Genomic DNA, 14,544 nt, shown 5'->3' with positions numbered 1-14,544 from the left:
ATATTTTGGTATGAGCTTTCGTGTGCATGCACACTTCTTCAGATACACTAGAAACAGAAGTGTCAGACCCTATATATATACAGAGGGTGGTGGGGGTGGGTGGGAATGGGTGGTGGGCTGATGGGAGTGGTAAACCTGTAGATGGCTGTTAATGGCTGCTGATGGCTGCAATTAGTCCTGGGCTGAGGTGCTAAAGAAAGCTTGATCATGCATAATGAGATAAGAATCCGATGTCTCTATTCATCCCAGGTGCTTCCATGGTTTTAAGCTTGGTAATGATTTCCAATTCAGCAACTTCTCTTTCCAGTCTGTTCCTGAAATTTCTCTGTAATAAAACAGCTGCTTTGAGATCTTGTATAGAATGTCCTGGGAGATTGAAGTGTTCTCCTACTGGTTTTTCAGTCTTATGGTTCCTGATGTCAGATTTATGTCCATTTATCCTTTGGCGTAGGGTTTGGCCTGTTTGTCCAATATAGAGAGCTGAAGGGCACCGTTGGCATTTGATGGCATACACAATGTTAGAAGATGAGCAATTAAATAATCCTGAGATGGTATGTTGGATGTTGTTGGGGCCAGTAATGATGTTGTCCGGGTGTATGTGGCAGCAAAGTTGGCATCTGGGTTTATTGCAGGCTCTGGTACCAGTGTCCAAGTTAAGTCTGGTTGTTGTATTATTGTGGGTGAGGAGTTGTTTAAGATTGGGTGGCTGTCTGTAGGCAATGAAAGGTCTTCCTCCCAGAGCTTGAGAAAGGGAGCTGTCATTGTCCAGGAGCGGCTGTAGATCTCTGATGATGCGTTGTACTGTTTTAACTTGGGAGCTGTATGTGATGACTAGTGGTGTTCTGTTATTTTCTTTTTTGGGTCTGTCTTGCAGCAGGTTCTCCCTAGGTATCAGTGTATCTGAAGAAGTGTGCATGCACACGAAAGCTCATACCAAAATATAAACTTAGTTGGTCTTTAAGGTGCTACTGAAGGAATTTTTTTACATTTATTATGGCATGAGCTTTCATGAACTCCACTCCACTTCATCAGATGCATGAAGTGTCATCCTGAGTTATGTATACACAGGTTCAGAGGTAACGAAGCTTTCAGGCACGAGGGACACATTAGCCATTTAAGAGCTTGACTTCTCCTTCCTCAGCCTACTCAGGAGGAGGAGGCGGCAAACACTAGCAAGTGAGGTACTCCTAGCAGTATAACAGACCCAGGAGATCACCACACCGCTCTTCTGGTTTGGGATTCTTTTCTTTCTAGATTGATCATGCCCTCCTGACTGAAATGAGACCCAAGAAGGCTGCATCCTCACAGTCTCCTGGCTCAAGCCCAGCCCTCCAGTTAACTCTTGTTTTCAAGGCACTCTCACAAGGCACTACATCAGGCATCCCCAAACCTCGGCCCTCCAAATGTTTTGGACTACAATTCCCATCATCCCTGACCACTGGTCCTGTTAGCTAGGGATCATGGGAGTTGTGGGCCAAAACATATGGAGGGCCGCAGTTTGGGGATGCCTGCACTACATACTGTCTTTCAAAGTTCAGAGACTCCTTTCTCTAACTGTAGATATTCTCCTCAGAGTGGACAACTCAGAACCAACTCTCTAACTCTTTCTCTTCTCTCAAAACCATCTATCCGAACCCTCTCTCAGAAACTGCTCCTTTTATTCTCCCTCCCAAAGTGCTGTCTCCACCCCACTCTGGGTAGCCAGTTCGAAGAGATTCTGCAGCACTGCATCACCAGATTCTGATCTATGACACCTTTTCCTTGAGGATGTGCAAAATTGATATCTTCCTGGACATGAAAATCAAACACTTTTGTGAAAGTCAAATGTAAGTTTTAGGCTGCAGTCCTGTGCATTTTTATCCAAGAGTTAGTCTCAGTGCACATTTCTGGCTAAACACACACAGGATGCACTTAGATGGGTTATATTAGAGATAGAATTCATAGACATTAACTAATATACTTTCATAAATGTACCATATCAACGCAAGGTGGCCAAGAATGGGGTGTGTGTGCATTTCCTGATCTGAAAAAAACCTGCAGGCCTCCCATGTGCTTTAATTGAAGTCAAGCTCCTGGGAAGGCAACCAAGTACAGACTGCTGGTGAGATGATTTGTAGAATGAAAGACTTGACACAAACATTTCTTGGGCAACTCAAAGGTAAAGTAAGGTCAGTAAATACTCTGCCGATGAGAATTTCACCAACATTTTCTCTTCTCCTTAATGCTAAAGTATTTCTTTTCCCATTAATTGGTAGGGGTTACTGGCTGGGGCAGGGGGTGGGATAGTGTGAGAATTTTTTAGCATAGCACCTAGTTTGTTCGGTAATCTTCCACCACTGGGGGAGGAGATGGAGAATTGGCTCTTGAAATTTCACTGCAGTTCATACACATTTATCTCAGACAGCAACACTATATTGTCATCTTCACCCTCATTTAATAAAAACATGTTCAAGCAGCATTTTCTCCCTTATTAGATTTTATTATTAAATCTTTACTATATAGCAACTGTTAAAAAATACAACACAATCAATTGAACAGATCGTTTTCTATTTTTATTCATAATATGGGCATAAGTTCAAAAGATAACATTGTTGCGGTGGGGGGAGGGGAACAGATACAATTCTTGAGAGCATATCAGGTATTTATTTACGTAACCTGTAGGTCATTGTGGGCTGCTGTAAAAGCTTCCATTTCTGTTATGTTTTTACAACGCGTATCATTATGGAACATGTTAGAAAGCTATTCCTGGTTCTGTATCTTCCCTCAATCAGCAAACCACATTATAGGGACTAGCTTGCCTGAACTGCAAAGATGCCGTTCATTAAGGCCGCGTTTTGAAAAATTGTATTGTTTCCTGATATTCCCCATATAATTATGCTTACACTTTGCACCTCTGCAATAGCTCCTGTTTGTACCAGGGAGCTATCAGATGATAAAAGGATTGTTCTAACTTATATTTAAACTATTTTCAAAGTGTATGTTTTATTTTGATTTTTACACCTCTTTTCCTCCAAGGAGCTCAAGGTGACATACATACCAAGCTTGTAATGTCTTCTATATTAATTCACTGTATTGTATACCACTTTCGTAACTTTTGACTGCAAAAATGGTTTATAAATGTGCAATTAATAAACACTCCCCTCATCCGTGATCATTGACCACATTACCTTGGGACTAATTGGGAGTCCCACAATATCTTGCCTGCTGGAAATTTCACCCCCCTGCTGTTATTTGGCTAATTCAGGGGCCACCTGCTCCACCTCAGATCCAGTTCCAGTTAGTTCAGGAAGTGGGAGCAATGTTTAATTAGGGTAAAGCCTAATTAAACATGCACCCCCTATGATCAATCCCTCTGCTCCACAGGATCAGTGGAGGGCGGGGCATCAGGCAGGCAGGAAAGTCACACATTGATGGTTGCCAACCTTCTCCTGTGAAAATGCAGCCATCAGTGAGGTAAGTCTCAGGCTTTTTGTGGGTTTTCCTCCTAATGCCTGCCTGATTCCCCAGCCAACCTGACCCATAGGGATCTATTGTTGTCTGAGCCCAGCTCGACCATTGCCGAATGAGTGTACAACATACATATGCATACCAGTTAGTCATGTTTATATGAATGCCCGAATATGAGTATATTTAGCATTGCATACTTTTGCTTTTGCTGTAACGTAGGCGCCAATAATAGCAACGAAGCAGAAAACCAAAATGAACTGGAACTGATTCCCACAACTACATACAAAAGAAAAATTTGCAGCCTATGCAAAAGAACAAAAAAAGGAATATAAACATAATTAAATCCTCTGACAATTTATGATTATGAAACAAAATGCAATTTTCCATATGCTAGTCTCACTCTGTTAATCTTTATATTTGTTTAAGATGGTTCCATATAACAAACAAATTCTCTACCCTATCTGTGGGCACATTTTTCTTCTTGCAGGGGTGGGGGAGAAGCTCTTTCAGTTTCTCAGGGGTGAGACCCACCCTTAGCGGTGGCAATTGCACAGCTTCTTTCTTTTTCCCTGAGGTTCCTCCCCGTTGCCACTCTAAGCAGCAGTAGCATCAACGGTGTTGGCAGCCTGGTAACTGTTTCGCATCCTCCACAATGTCCCAGACCTGGCATCACTCCAGGGCACTGTGTAGGGAAAATGACAGCTGCCTCTTAAAAAAACACAACAGTGAGAATGCTCAGAGAAAGTTCTTTTTCTGGCTTGTCAAAGAGAGAGGTGAGACTCGGCGGGAGGGAGTCTTTCAGCTTAGCTCTCGTTTCTACGCAGGTGTTTTTCTTTGCTTTGCTTTCTTCTTAAAAAAAGAACGTGTTCTTTAAAATAAATGTTTCATTTGCACAACCCATTCTATAATAAACCCCAAGGAAGCTGAGAAGAAACTCTTCTTTGATGACAAGGAAACATGGTTTGTCTGAAGTGCAATTACTATAGTTTAAGCCACTGCTAATTTGGAGTCTACCACAGTTGAAGAATGGGCAGATGTCCTCTTTTGTCCATATGCTCCTAGATTTTGTATCACTGTTTGACGTCCATCAGGTTTCCAAATTTGCCCATTAAAAGTCCAGGAACATTATGGAGGCTGTGCTGGCAGCTGTTTGTGTGTATGTGTCTGAGTGTACTATACAGGCTGTTGCTGTATTTCCAGGACCACTTAGGTAATTATAGGGCGATCGCGATAATGAAAAATCATCAGGGAAAGTCTTGAGTGAGCAGACTTTTGAAGGCTGTTCCAAATGATAAGACTTTTGTTGGGTACTCGCTCTGCCTTATTCACCGAACTTTTAAGAGGTCCTGTACTTAAGCCGTGCCAGTTCTTAAAGCAAGATGACATTCTTTAAATGGCGGTTGTCATTGTCTCTCATTTCACAAATTAAAAAGGCAATTTTCCAAAAGGAAAAGGGGGAGGGGAGAATCGACAGCTTAGGGAGCAGGCCGTGCACCACCCCTTTGTCCCACCCTGCCCCCACAATATTGTTGTTGTTGGCATCTGTCTGCCTCAAGAGACAATGGAGTGTGCCTCTGGGTGTGAAGTCAAACCTCTGGAGAATCACAGTGCCTGCTGTGGCTGCAGAGACCTCCTCAGTGTGTATGGAGGTCTTGGGCTGCCCAGATGACAATACCCCCGGTCTTAGCCACGCTTATGTAGTCCAAAGGAAAGCAGAGCAATACATTTGGCACCAGCTTGGCTGCACGATTTGCCAGAAGGAGGCAATATAGTCCACTGCATTATTAGAGACAGGAGGTGTGGTTGAGTGTTCCATTCTATAGTGTTTTCTATTAACTATAATATTAAATTATAGCAATTATTTCTGAATATGCACCTATACATATAAATTAGTATATGCATTTTTATTTTTGGTGATGCATGTGGCCTGTCTACTTTGCTGAAAAACACATGCACACACAAACACACACACAATTAGGGGTGGGTGTGGGTGTGTACTGCTACTTTAAAAGAAGGAGGCAGGGAGCAGACTAGGGCTGTTTTGTTACAGCAGTGGTCCTCAACCCCCGGGCCACGGACCGGTACCGGTCCGTGGATCAATCGGTCCCGGGCCGCCCAATGAACATTTAAATACAATTTAATTGAAATTATTAAATCAAAACAATCTAAATAAAATATAAAGAATCAACGTCGTCCCCCCTCAGCGGGCCGCGGTAAAATTATCAAACGTTGACTGGTCCGCGGCGATAAAAAGGTTGGGGAGCACTGTGTTACAGGATTGAATTATTGTAGCAGTCTGTGTTTAGACCTCTGGTGAGCTGATATGAATGTTAAGTGTGATTTTCTGCATCACCCTGGATTCTGCATCACCCTGAAGACCTGAAGGGAAAACCAGGCAGCTTCAAACTAGGGCTTATCCTGCTCTTGGGCAACAGAGGGAGGGAAGAAAAGTATTTCAGGTGGTTACGCATTTGTTAAAGGTCTACAAATCAATTTCCAGAATCAAGGTGGCAACCTTACTTGATTCAGTGTAGACCTAATTCATGCCCATTAGTTAAAGATAAATCAGAAAATGCTTGGGGGTTCTCATTCCAGTTAATGATAGCTTTCTGAGTCTGGTGGGCTGAAAGAGACTTTATGGAAATAGATAGCATTTTAAAAATATATATGATTTACTACATTTTATGCTCTGTTATGTCACTTACAACATGCCATCCTGTTCAGACAAGTTTAATGCTTTATCTTTACAGCCACTAGTTCATCTCAGTCTGTTACCGATCTGACATACTACATGGCGGCAGCTCTTTTTTTCTTTCTTAGACAGGTTTTTATTTTATGAGTATAACAAACATATATCTGGTTACAGGTAGGTAGCCGTGTTGGTCTGGGTCGAAGTAAAATAAAAAAATTCCTTCAGTAGCACCTTAAAGACCAACTAAGTTTTTATTTTGGTATGAGCTTTCGTGTGCATGCACACTTCTTCAGATACAGTGAAATAGAAGTCCCCAGGCACTTATGTAGAGAAGGGGTGGGGAGGGGTGGGGATGGGGAGGGGAGATCACTCAGAAGGGTGGTGGAAGTGGGTGATTGACTGACTGATAGCTGTTGATGACCGAAAACGACTGCAAATGGTTTTGCATGAAAAAGCAAGGGTTGAGATGGCTGAAGATCGCTTATCATGTATAATGAGATAAGAATCCGATATCTCTGTTCAAACCAGGTCCCTCCATGGTTTTGAGCTTGGTGATAAGTTGTAATTCAGCAACTTCTCTTTCCAGTCTATTTCTGAAATTCTTTTGTAGTAAGACAGCTACTTTGAGATCTTGTATAGAATGTCCTGGGAGATTGAAGTGTTCTCCTACTAGTGGTGTTCTGTTATTTTCTTTTGGGGGGGGGGTCTGTCTTGCAGCAGGTTCTCTCTAGGTATCAGTCTGGCTCTGTTGATCTGTTGTTTAACTTCATCAGGTGGATATTTTAGCTTCTAGCTACCATCCCAAACATACCAAACAATCCATCGTATACAGCCAGGCCCTACGTTACAACCGCATCTGTTCCAACTCTACAGACAGAGAATCTCACCTAAGAGATCTACAGCAAACCTTTTTAGAACTAAAATATCCACCTGATGAAGTTAAACAACAGATCAACAGAGCCAGACTGATACCTAGAGAGAACCTGCTGCAAGACAGACCCCCAAAAGAAAATAACAGAACACCACTAGTCATCACATACAGCTCCCAAGTTAAAACAGTACAACGCATCATCAGAGATCTACAGCCTCTCCTGGACAATGACAGCTCCCTTTCTCAAGCTCTGGGAGGAAGACCTTTCATTGCCTACAGACAGCCACCCAATCTTAAACAACTCCTCACCCACAATAACACAACCACCAGACTTAACATGGACACTGGTACCAGAGCCTGCAATAAACCCAGATGCCAACTTTGCTGCCACATACACCCGGACAACATCATTACTGGCCCCAACAACATCCAACATACCATCTCAGGACTATTTAATTGCTCATCTTCTAACATTGTGTATGCCATCAAATGCCAACAGTGCCCTTCAGCTCTCTATATTGGACAAACAGGCCAAACCCTACGCCAAAGGATAAATGGACATAAATCTGACATCAGGAACCAGAAGACAGAAAAACCAGTAGGAGAACACTTCAATCTCCCAGGACATTCTATACAAGATCTCAAAGTAGCTGTCTTACTACAAAAGAATTTCAGAAATAGACTGGAAAGAGAAGTTGCTGAATTACAACTTATCACCAAGCTCAAAACCATGGAGGGACCTGGTTTGAACAGAGATTCTTATCTCATTATACATGATAAGCGATCTTCAGCCATCTCAACCCTTGCTTTTTCATGCAAAACCATTTGCAGTCGTTTTCGGTCATCAACAGCTATCAGTCAGTCAATCACCCACTTCCACCACCCTTCTGAGTGATCTCCCCTCCCCATCCCCACCCCTCCCCACCCCTTCTCTACATAAGTGCCTGGGGACTTCTATTTCACTGTATCTGAAGAAGTGTGCATGCACACGAAAGCTCATACCAAAATAAAAACTTAGTTGGTCTTTAAGGTGCTACTGAAGAAACATATATCTGTTTTGATATTCTCTTGATAATCTCCCCACCCTTAGACTGCAACAATTATTGCCCTTCCAAATCTAGACTTTCCTCTCATGTGCCTAGTCAGAATCCTTCCAATATCCTCTGAGATTATGAGGGAAACTACGATTGTCAGGCATCATCCCACCTTCTAGTTTCCAATAGTAGTGTAAGCCCCAGGTCAGACTAAGATGATTCTAGCCAAAGAGCTAATGCATGTTATCATTCACAATGATATTCCTTAAGGCTACTCAGCCAGGTGCCACTCAGACATTTTATGAATCTCCCGCTATATTTGGTAATAATAATAATAATAATAATAATAATAATAATAATAATAATAATAATAACAAACAACAACAACAACAACAACAACAACAACAACAACAACAACAACAACAACAACTTATTATTTATACTACGCCCATCTGGCCGGGTCCACCACCACCACCACCACCACTCTGGGCGGCTTCCAACACACATTAAAATACATTAAAATATCACAGATTAAAAACTTCCCTAAACAGGGCTGCCTTTAGGTATTTTCTAAATGTCAGGTAGTTGTTTATCTCTCTGACCTCTGATGGGAGGGTGTTCCACAGGGCAGGTGCCACTACTGAGAAGGCCCTCTGCCTGGTTCCCTGTAGCTTTGCTTCTCGCAGTGAGGGAACTGCCAGAAGGCCCTCTTCTCAGAAACAAAGCTAGTTAGAATATCTGTGCAGAGTTTGTTCATGGGCAGATTTCTATATTTAAAAGAAGATGTTAGCAAAGCAAATAGGTTCTCCGACATTATCTAACAGAAATATGTTGTCATGAATCTGATTATAACTTAATGCTGTCATTAAAGGTAAAGGGACCCCTGACCATTAGGTCCAGTCATGACCGACTCTGGGGTTGCAGCTCTTATCTCACGTTATTGGCCAAGGGAGCTGGCGTACAGCTTCCAGGTCATGTGGCCAGCATGACAAAGCCGCTTCTGGCGAACTAGAGCAGCGCACAGAAACGCCGTTTACCTTCCCGCCAGAGCGGTACCTATTTATCTACTTGCACTTTGAGGTGCTTTCAAACTGCTTTCAAACTGCTTTCAAACTGCTAGGTTAGCAGGAGCTGGGACCAAGCAACGGGAGCTCACCCCGTTGTGAGGATTCGAACCGCCGACCTTCTGATTGGCAAGCCCTAGACTCTGTGGTTTAACCCACAGCGCCACCTGCATCCCTAATGCCCCGTTTGGAACATGTCTCATACCAAATCAGATCATTAATCCATCCAGACTAGGGGAGCCTGGCATATGAGGTGGCTGGAGCAGGTGTGGCCACTAATGGAAGGGGAGGGGTGCCAGATTATGATGTCACACAGGGCCCCACTGAAATCTGAGGCACTAAGGTCCACTACTGTTCCATCTAGCTTAGTATTGTCTACACTGACTGACAGGGTCTTTCTAGGGTTTCAGGCAGGTGACATTCTCAGCCCTACCTGAAGATGCTCAGGGTTAAACCTGGGACTTTTTGCCGGCAGAGCAGATACTCTACTATTGAGCTACATCCCACACGTGATGTGAATTTTAATCTGCTTTAACATTTAAACTTCTTGTATGCTTTAATGAATTGTAATTTCCCCTGGTTTTATGGTGTTATCTTTTTTATAAATTGCCTTGAGGTTTCTTACAATGAAGTGAGGCATAAATTATATGAAGTAAATAAAAAATAAACCCACCAAATGCATGGAAGTAGGAGCATTGCTATGCTTAAGAGCCTGGCCCAACATTGCCATGCCCAATTGACCCACAGACCCCTGTGCATTGGAAGGAAGCTCTAAAACAGGCATTGGCAAACTTGGCCCTCCAGATGTTTTGGGACTACAGCTCCCATCATCTCTGACCACTGGTCCTGTTAGCTAGGGATGGTGGGAGTTGTAGTCCCTAAACAGCTGGAGGGCCAAGTTTGCCTATGCCTGCTCTAAAAGAGGCACTCTGAGTTTGCCCTTTCCAACCCTTCCACTACTTGGTGGGGCCAGTGGGATAAATCAATGTCAGCTGGTGAAGTTGTTCCTAACTGTCATGTTTACTGCATACAAGAAGACAACTAAACAGGGCTATAGGTGACATTGCTTCCACTATATCAGGCATGTCCAACAGGTAGATCGTGATCTACCGGTAGATCACTGGACATCTGTGCTAGATCACCGGTAGATCAGTGGCTCCCCCCAAAGAAGCTAAAAAACTTTGGCTACCCTAAAAAAAGCTCAACATCTTTGCCCTGCACCCCTAAAATGACCTGAACCACAAAAAACAGGGCTTTCCTTCCTAAAACAAAAAGCTCAACATCACTTTCTTCCCTAAAGAAGCTCAACAACTTTTATGTGAACCCCCCCAAAACAGGGCTTTCCTTCTTAAAAAAAAAGCTCAACAACTTTGACCTGAACCCCAAAAAGATCACTGCCAGTTTTTAACTCTGTGAGTAGATCGCTGTCTTTTGGAAGTTGGCCACCCCTGCACTATATCATCCATAAAGGATATTAATCATATCCCACAATCCCAGAATGCTAGCAGCATGCGCCCACTAGTGCATTAGCATTATGCTTCTTAAATGTTCATTTCTTATACTACACGACAAACCACTTTTAAAACTATGGGGCAGGGAATCCAAAGTAGTTTGTCACAGGGCATTATGTGTCTTGTCCAGTTTGGGAAAGGCAATCCTGTTGAAGACACCTAAGACAACGTCTGTTGCCCTTTGATACATTTGAAGTAATTGCTGGACCATTGAGTTGGGTTTCACACAAAGTGACAGAGTCACCACTTCCTGCTTGAAGAGGCACATAGATGAGGTAGCTCACAGCAAGGCAGATCCAGGTCTAAGATAATAAGTTATTGTGGTCCCTGCCCCCCTCTCCAGTTCAATACTTCAATAGTTAATGAAGCATTTGTTCTTAACTGGCTTCTTCTTTAAGAAGATAATGCAGTAGCTCTATGGATTGTGGACATTGCCAAATAATCAGTTGCTACAGAGGGCCACTAGATAAATGAGTTTCAGAAGTATTCTGTTCTGTAGTAGCAAGATTTATACACATGGGCTTAGGTACACCAAATAATTGCTAAATTAAACAAGGATAAAAAATGTTGTATAAAAAAAGACAACATTGGCAACTTTATGGCTTGTAGGGCCCTTGAGGAGGGGCATAATCATTCACCTACATAAATGTGACTGTCTGAAAATATGACCGAGCTAAATGCATAAGAATGAGTTCGCTATTAACATGGGTTATATTTTTTAACTATTACATTATTAAAGTGTACTTTTTCATTTCTAATTAATGATTTATGTGTATGTAGAAGTAAAAATGAAAACACCTTCAATTGAAAGTAAACTCTGTTTTTGAAGGAACAAAAGGAATGAAAATTCAAAGATTTTCATAAAACATTCATGAAATTCACACATGTTTTCTTTGACACTTCCGTTGCGAAAAGAAAAAGAAAAGGTAAATTAACTTTTTTTTATAATCTACATCCTCTAATGCGGAACTTTCAATCACTAAAATTTCTGAACTCATTAAATGCTCTGGAGATATACCGTAGTAGAACGTAAATAATTTTAAGCTTTTTTAAGTGCATTGAACGATCCTTCACTGATATAAGTATTCATTTGATATAAGTAATGTTTAAAAAAATGAAAAGAATTGCCACCGTATTTGGAAATGGAGCACTCAAGCCTCCAATAATGAGCTTGTTAAGTACAGTGGGGGACTAAGGCACAATGCCATTAGGATGGAGCAGGTCTGTGGGTTCAACCAGCATTAAGGCCTTCTGCCAGACTTAGACCAGCTCAGCCTGAACTAGCTCTGCTCCTCCATGAGTTGGATCTGGTGTCCTTTCCATTGGCAGAACTTAAGCCCTCCTCCCATACTTAGGATTCCTCCTTTGGTCATACCCATTAATTTCCTCAACCCTTACCTGTTTCACAATTATGAACAACATGTGTTTCAACATCTTCTTTCTGGAATGTGGTGGTGAAAGCAGAGAGTGCTCTCTCTTTCTTCCCCATTTTTGCAGAGCAATAACAGTTCACATATCAAGACGAATTTATCTAATGTACAATTTCCAAAATAATATGTGAACAGAAACACAGGCAACTTTTGAAATTCACACTCGGTGAATAAGGCAGAGCAGTGCTGTTCTCTAGCCAAGTAATATGTGCAAAAATGCAAATACCTGGCCAAAGTGTGTGTAAAATGCATATATTAGTGGGAAATGTCATATATTAGAGAAAATATAAATAAGAGGGGAAATGTGCTTTGCAAAAATGAGCATTTTCGGCAAACTTACATACAAAACATGTATTAGAAGAAAATGACACAAAAATGCTGATTCATTTTCATGCACACTTCTTCTTCTTCTTTTAAAGAAACTTTGCAAAGTGATACAAAAATGTAGAGAACTGAACTTAAGAAAGGGAAGGAAAAATGAGAAACCGAGATAAGCCAAAGGTGGACAGATTAAGTGGCAAGTCCTAGTTATTGCTGCAAGACTTCCCATGCGGCAAATTGGGGATGCAGAATTTGGTTCTTGTTGTTGTTGTTTAGTCGTTTAGTCGTGTCCGACTCTTCATGACCCCATGGACCAGAGCACACCAGGCATTCCTGTCTTCCACTGCCTCCTGCAGTTTGGACAAACTCATGTTCGTAGCTTCGAGAACCCTGTCCAACCATCTCATCCTCTGTCATCCCCTTCTCCTTGTGCCCTCCATCTTTCCCAACATCAGGGTCTTTTCCAGGGAGTCTTCTCTTCTCATGAGGTGGCCAAAGTATTGGAGCCTCAGCTTCACAATCTGTCCTTCCAGTGAGCACTCAGGGCTTATTTCCTGAAGAATGGATAGGTTTGATCTTCTTGCAGTCCATGGGACTCTCAAGAGTCTCCTCCAGCACCATAATTCAAAAGCATCAATTATTTGGCAATCAGCCTTCTTTATGGTCCAGCTCTCACTTCCATACATCACTACTGGGAAAACCATAGCTTTAACTATACGGACCTTTGTTGGCAAGGTGATGTCTCTCCTTTTTAAGATGCTGTCTAGGTTTGTCATTGCTTTTCTCCCAAGAAGCAGGCATCTTTTGATTTCGTGACTGCTGTCACTATCTGCAGTGATTATGGAGCCCAAGAAAGTAAAATATCTCAATGCCTCCCCTCCATTTCTTCCCCTTCTATTTGCCAGGAGGTGATGCCATGATCTTGGTTCTTAGTATGGTAGAAAAAAATCTTCTATTTGCCAGGAGGTGAGGGTACCAGTGGCCATGATCTTGGTAGAAAGAAATCTTTGAGAGATAGGAACCCTGGGTCTTTAGATTTTGTAAATAGGTGAGTACAATGGAATTTACTCCTGAATAAGCATACAATAAACACAATTGCAAGGGATTAGATTTTGACTAAGCTTTAGGAGAAGCATTTCAGCAGTGGAACTAAATAAAAAAATTCCTTCAAGTAGTACCTTAGAGACCAACTAAGTTTGTCATTGGTATGAGTGTGCATGCACACGAAAGCTCATACCAATGACAAACTTAGTTGGTCTCTAAGGTGCTACTGGAAGGAATTTTTTTTATTTTATTTTGACTATGACAGACCAACACGGCTACCTACCTGTAACTAGAGCAGTGGAATTGACTGCCTCAGTATGTGTTGGGCTCATAGCTGCCAAGTTATCCCTTTTTTACAGGGATTTTCCCTAATGCTGAATAGGCTTCCTCGCGAGAAAAGTGAAAACTTGGCAGCTATGGTTGGGCTTTCCTTCGCTAGTGGTATTTAAGCAGAGGTTGGGTTGGTATCACTCAGGGATGCTGCCACCTGCTCTGTGGATTATTCATTGAGCAAAGGTGGAACACCATGGCTTCCAAAGCTCCTACGGTCAGACTGTAGTCTTCATACATTCTTAGGAGTAAGTCCTATGTAATTAGTAAGTTCTGCTTTAAATATATAGAGAGTTAAGTTGCAAATTCCATGAACCCAGGAAAACAACAACAAAAGGTTGCTTGGTTTTTGAACATTTTATATTATAGTGTGGATTATAGAATTCAAAATATGCATGCAGGAAACACAATTGGATGCTTGCTAACATGGGATTTTAAGGTCATGGCAATCTATGCTGGCATAATTGCCTGATTGGCTGGTTCTATCAATCTCATTTTGACAGAGCGAGCCCCATGCCTTGCTTTCCGGGACTTGCTCAAGGATCTTTCTGCTCGAGCAAGATACGGGCAAGGTGGAGGTAAGAGCCATCTGTATGAAGCAGGGATACAAACAAGGGCCTTTCCTCACCTTCATTATGTAAATAAGCCCCACAAATCTTCAAGAAATGAGGTGTTATTATCAATCAGACATGAAATGTTTGCTGCTGTGCGGGAAGAGGAAATTGCCAGCAGACTATCTAGGATAGGCTGGAGGCAATTTCCCCATGTAAGATTTTGAAATAAAGGGCATTGAGTGCCAT

This window comes from Zootoca vivipara, chromosome 2 (assembly GCF_965207765.1).
Source record: "Zootoca vivipara chromosome 2, rZooViv2.hap1.1, whole genome shotgun sequence".
Classification (NCBI taxonomy): Eukaryota; Metazoa; Chordata; class Lepidosauria; order Squamata; family Lacertidae; genus Zootoca; species Zootoca vivipara.
Note: the sequence above shows the minus strand (reverse complement) of the source record.